Source organism: Podarcis erhardii, assembly GCF_964252035.2.
Source record: "Podarcis erhardii genome assembly, chromosome: 18".
Taxonomy (NCBI): domain Eukaryota; kingdom Metazoa; phylum Chordata; class Lepidosauria; order Squamata; family Lacertidae; genus Podarcis; species Podarcis erhardii.
In genome coordinates, this window is record NC_138516.1 from 5,235,639 (window position 1) to 5,242,323 (window position 6,685).

Consider the following 6,685-nt stretch of genomic DNA (forward strand, 5'->3'; position numbering starts at 1 on the left):
TATTTTGGGGGACTCAATATTAAGAAAATGGGGGATCCCATTTTCCCCGTCTTATACACGGAAAAGTACGATGTATGTATGTTATTTATATTATTATATTATATTATATTATATTATATTATATTATATTATATTATATTATATTATATTATTATACAGCGTGATTCATAATGAAGTACACAGTTTCAACACACTATAAAAAATATATAATATATCTCATGTTACCTGTGACAGAATTGTAGGGGAATGTTTAAAGTAGTTTCGAAACAGTCACAGATGTTCTATGTATGCACCGTTTGTCACACAACACACATCGCAATCGCAAATGCCGTTGCACAACAAACTCCGTTTTGCTCAATTCAAGAACACAAAACGTCTTCTCCACTGCAGACGCAGCCATTTCGCCTGACTAGTCACATGACACGCGCACTCTCACCTCCATCACTTTATGAGTACATCTACCTCACGGTTCGCAGCTGTTTTCCGTGTCTGCGCCTGTCTTACAGGATCTGGAAACTGTATATTTCATTATGAATCACCCTGTATTATATTATTTCGGTGTCCAATCACAGCATTACTAAAGGATTTTTCATTTCAATCAATCAAATCTTTATTACGGTAGTAGACCAGCATCAGTAGGGTGGGGTACAGTCATTTCCAATCTGTAAAACGTAAAGCTAAAAAATATTAAAACACAAAGTATACATAAAAGTCTAAAAGAAGCTAAAAGAGGGGTTTCGGAGCATTAAACGGATGTGGAAGAGCATAAAAGGTTAGTATATAAAAGACTCTGGCTCTCAATTTCCAGGGCACTCTGATATGAGTGTTCATTAAATCTAGTGTAACAACAACAACCATTTATTTATACCCCACCCATCTGGCTTGGTTTCCCCAGCCACTCAGGGTGGCTCCCAATAGAATATGAAAAACACAATAAATACATCAAACATTACAAACTTCCCTGAACAGGGCTACCTTCAGATGTCTTCTAAAAGTCAGGTAGTTGTTTATTTCCTTGACATCTGCTGGGAGGGCGTTCCACAGGGCGGGCGCCACCACCAAGAAGTCCCTCTGCCTGGTTCCCTCTTTGTGGCACAGGTCATCATCCGATGAATTGAGAGCTTCATTTACCGTATTTCTGTGTTTATATTTAAAGAAAATATGCATTTTAAAAGTATCGCATCTTGATTGTAATATTAAGAATGCACTTAAAATTACTACGAACAACAATGAATAAGTGATTGCAATGCACACAGAGCTAAGCAGTACAAATATGTGTGAACAATGTTCTTAAAAACATTCGTTAATCAAGTCTAATATTACTATGTTTCTTATTGTGATTATTGTTACTTTTATTGCTACTAATCCCAGTGGCTTACAAGATTGAGCTCCATTCTGCCTTGGTCAGTCCCCACCTGGAATACTGTGTCCAGTTCTGGGCACCACTATTTAAGAAGGATGTTGACCCATGGGAAGAAACCCCTCATCCCCCAGAGAGATGCCGGCTCAGAGAGCCCCCTGAGCTTAGACTACGAAGCCTCTGAGGGCGTGCAGAGTGCAAATCCCCCCAGGGGCCCCTCTCTGTCCCGGGCCCACCCGGGGGCCCTGCCACTTCCAGCCTCTCCGGCCTCTGAGGGCGTGCAGAGTGCAGATCCCCCCAGGGGCCCCTCTCTCTCCTGGGGGCCCTGCCCCTGCCAGCCTCTCCGGCCTCTGAGGGCGTGCAGAGTGCAGATCCCCCCAGGGGCCCCTCTCTCTCCTGGGGGCCCTGCCCCTGCCAGCCTCTCCGGCCTCTGAGGGCGTGCAGAGTGCAGATCCCCCCAGGGGCCCCTCTCTCTCCTGGGGGCCCTGCCCCTGCCAGCCTCTCCGGCCTCTGAGGGCGTGCAGAGTGCAGATCCCCCCAGGGGCCCCTCTCTCTCCTGGGGGCCCTGCCCCTGCCAGCCTCTCCGGCCTCTGAGGGCGTGCAGAGTGCAGATCCCCCCAGGGGCCCCTCTCTCTCCTGGGGGCCCTGCCCCTGCCAGCCTCTCCGGCCTCTGAGGGTATGCAGAGTGCAGATCCCCCTAGGGGCCCCTCTCTCTCCCGGGCTAACATGGGGGCCCCGTCCCTGCCAGCCTCTCCGGCCTCTGAGGGCGTGCAGAGTGCAGATCCCCCCAGGGGCCCCTCTCTCTCCTGGGGGCCCTGCCCCTGCCAGCCTCTCCGGCCTCTGAGGGCGTGCAGAGTGCAGATCCCCCCAGGGGCCCCTCTCTCTCCTGGGGGCCCTGCCCCTGCCAGCCTCTCCGGCCTCTGAGGGCGTGCAGAGTGCAGCTGGATGGGCTGCAGGCGGCTGGTGTCCCTCGCGGAGGCAGAGGCAGAAGGGCCATGGAGCCAGGCTCAGAGGGGAAGGGGCCACCCTCAAAAGGCCCTGCAACTCCTGCCAGCCTCCGCCAGCACGGTCCACACTGGGGGGGGGGGGGGGCAGACTTCCCAGCATGCATTGCCAGCTCCGTCAGGCCAATGGTTGAATCCCAGCATGAATAAAATTGAAATTTACTCGTTTTCCCAGTGTATAACCAAATAAATCAATCTCAAGGTGTCTTTTGTTCGGTTTCGCTTATTAGCTTTATGGATAAATTAACCTCTATTAGGTTTCATTTCCCTCACGTCCTTCTTCCCAGCATGCTTTGCTGCCCCATCTTCTCACAGACAAATACCCTGCGTCCTGTAGTTGAAATTTACTCATTTTCCAATGTATAACTCAATAAATTAATCCCAAATTGTCTTTTGTTTGGTTTCACTCATTAGCTTTATTGGTAAATTACCCTTTATTAGGTTTCATTTCCCTCACATCCTTCTTCCCAGCATGCTTTGCTGCCCCTTCTTCTCACAAACATGGATCCAGCTTCCTATAATTGAAATTTACCCATTTTCCAATATATAACTGAATAAATAAATTTGAAGGTGTCTTTTGTTAGGTTTCACTTATTAGCTTTAATGATAAATTGTGCTTTGTTAAGTTTCATTTCATTTCCCTCATGTCCTTCTTCCCAGCATGCTTTGCTGCCCCTTCTTCTCACAAACAAGGATCCTGTTTCTTATCATTTTATTTTTCTCTAAACGTATTTGGATTCTTCCATATAAACTTGAGGGAGAAAGAGAGAAGGCTTTTCCTCACAGCCTTTCCCTCACCCTTCCCAGGCTGCCCTGCGCAACCTTCCTCCTGGCCTGCTAATAAACTGATAATAACCAATTATTATACTAATAAACCCGCATAACCAAGGAAGTCGCAAAGAGACCTCGTCCTTTTCCTCATTCCCTTGGAGGCACCTAGAACGGCTTCCCCCTTTTCCCGACCTCCAGCGGCTCCTGCGCCCTGGACAACTGTCGCCAAAATGGCGTTGGCCACCCGCCACTTGTTTTACTTGCAATTTAGAGCTCCCAAAATGCTTTAAATGCATGTTGTGGCTGTGATTTTTATAGTGCTTTTAATATTCTGTTGGGAGCTGCCCAGAGTGGCCAGGGAAACCAATATTTATTATTATTATTATTATTATTATTATTATTATTATTATTATTATTATTTCACCGCCTTGATTGCAATGAAACCTAAAGCAGACCCACTGAAATGCAATTATTAACTTGGTTTCGGGGGTTTACACCAACCATTCTTCTTTTCGCAATAGAGATGTTATTTCTGACCATTCACTTTGTTCTGATTGGTACCTGATTGATAAACTCATTCTTTAACGTCATCTGAATCTCTTGCTATTGGTTTATATACACAGTGGTACCTTGGGTTAAGAACTTAATTCGTTCTGGAGGTTTGTTCTTAACCTGAAACTGTTCTTAACCTGAAGCTCCACTTTAGCTAATGGGGCCTCCCACTGCTGCTGCGCCACCGGAGCATAATTTCTGTTCTCATCCTGAAGCAAAGTTCTTAACCTGAACCACTATTTCTGGGTTAGGGGAGTCTGTAACCTGCAGCGTCTGTAACCCGAGGCACCACTGTATGTATATAACTTCAGAACATTATTGCAAAGTTACAAGAAAGGAGATTCCAAACCAACATCAGGAAAAACTTTCTGATAACAATGATCCACCCAGATTCTTAGGAAGTTGAGGTAATATGAGTCTGTTTTATTATTTTAACTTTTTGTATGTTCTGAAGTAAGTTTGTAAACTTTTTAATGATTGTCCTGCCTTATCTTTACGTAAAGCACTTTGGGAGTTATTGGCTTAACCATGTGGTACGTGGATTTTATGCAAGAGATGAAATGAGTAAGTAAGAAAGAAGTAAATATTAATAAATAAATTGATAAAGAATAATAAAACTGGTAGAATGCTAGCCTGGTGCAACGGGCTTGGCGCCTCAGTTACCGCTCGCGCCGAAGTGCCTGCTCTTTCTTACATATATTGCCCCCACCTCACTGAACAACCCTAATAATAATAATAATAATAATAATAATAATAATTTGTACCCCGCCCATCTGGCTGGGTTTCCCCAGCCACTCTGGGTGGCTTCCACAGAGACCAGAAATACACTAAAACTAATGCTAACTATCCCAGAATATTCTGTGGGGGACCTAGGTGTGGGGGATAACCAGTGAGCTGGAGTCTCAAGCAGATGTTTTGAAAATAACAATAAAGATTTATTTTAAAACAAGGTAGTATAATACAAGTGGAGAAACTTAGGTTACTGCAATAATAATATGCTAGTTCAATTCATTTTCACAGGTTTCAGCTTTATAGTTTGGTTCTGTTCTAAGGCGGTACTTTCCTTCAGTTAAAGATAAAGGGACCCCTAAGAGTTAAGTCCAGTCGCGGGCGACTCTGGGGTTGCGGCACTCATCTCGCTTTATTGGCCGAGGGAGCCAGCGTTTGTCTGCAGGTCATGTGGCCAGCATGACTAAACCGCTTCTGGCGAACCAGAGCAGTGCACGGAAACATCGTTTACCTTCCCACTGGAGAAGTACCTATTTATCTACTTGCACTCTGATGTTCTTTCAAACTGCTAGGTTGGCGGGAGCATGGACCGAGCAACGGGAGCTCACCCCATCGCAGAGATTTGAAGCGCCAACCTAGGCAAGCCCTAGGCTCTGTGGTTTAGACCACAGCACCACCCGCGTCCCTCTTTTCCTTCAGTTACCCACCCCTTTAACAAATCCAGCTCCTGAGGGACTTTCAGTAACAGTCTTAAGGGTTCACCACACACACCCTTCCTTCACTGGGTTTTGGGATAGACTCTCCTCCCTGAAAGAGAGGGGAGTGGTTGTGGTCGGGAGCCCGAACTCTGCTCCTGCAGGGGGTGTTGCCCCCTGCCTCCAGCTCACCTGGCTGGCGCTCACGCCCCCCCCCCCGGTGGCCGTCCAACCAGGTGCCTCAGGGGGGCGTGTCCAGCAGCCTTGATGCTGCAGTGCCAGCCTCTCCCCGGCCTCATTTCTCCTCGTCGTCCTATGCAAGTCACCCACCCTCCACTCCCTTTGAGTTAGGGCTTAGGTCATTGGCCTTGCTATGGACCTTAGGTTGGTCGTCCCGGTTGCCCGCGGGGCCTGGTAGGAGTTTTTCCATTTGGCATTAGGCTTTTGGGTTTTTTCGTCTACCTCGTAGCAATCGTCACAACCTTTTGTGGTATTGGTGGGTAGGTTAGGCATTGGAATAATGTGTTGTGGTGTGTTGAAGTGCTAGGTGTGGCCATCGCCTATGCCTTCAATTTTTAGGGGTATTCCGTTAAAGGAATCTGGCGGTCGTGTATTCTGTCTGATGCCTGCTTGGCGGGAGGCCATGGCACGACCCTCGGTGACATCAGGGGTGAGCCTAAAGTTGGATTAGCATCAACAGGTGATGAAACTCTGGTGAATAAACCCACTTGTTTTGTGATCCAATGCCTAAGCCAATACCTTTTCATTGCTGTAATCAATAAAGTTGTGGCCTTTTATAGCCCATTAACCTTATATCACGTGTCCCAGTGTATTTATTTCACTACGTGGGGGTCGGGTCCTCGAACCACAATCTCTTCTTTCCTCAGAAGAGTCTCTCCCCTCCAGACGAGTTTGACGAGGAGCAAGTTGGCTCCATGTGCAACAGAAGCTCTCCTTCCACAGAACGTGTTGAAGGGGAAGGGAGAGTCAAAAGCTCAAAGCAACATTTCTCCCCTCAACCAACCCCAGAGAGCTTCCCTCTGTTGGAGAAGCCTTTCAAAGATGGGGTGGAAATTCACTTGAAGTGGCTTTGAAGCCACCAAGGCACTACTTCCCTTCAGGGGGAGAACCAGAAGGGAGCGGCAGGAATCTAGCAGCCCAGACCCACCCAAAGTGGCCAGAGATGGGCTTGAGAAAACCCTCCCCATCGCAGGCTCCACCTGTCTCTGTCTCTAGCAGCCTCCAGGAAACAAGATCCCACCACCATGTATCCCGTTCACAGTACTGAGGATGGTATTTCTCTGCATTCTCCACTGGTTGCTTTTTATTTCTTGAATCTATATACTGCCCTATCCCAGAGGCCTCATGGTTGTTCACAGAACAAAATCAAAATATAAAGCCACAATATATATAATCAAAATAAAAACACCAACCCAATAACACGCTCCACCCCCCCCCCAAAAAAAATATGACTGTCCGTCCTCTGCTTCAAAACCTCCAAGGAAGGAGAGTTAATGGTCGGATCCAACTGCAGGTCTCTTCTTTGGTCCTTGTGAGCAAAGTTCAGGCCAAAC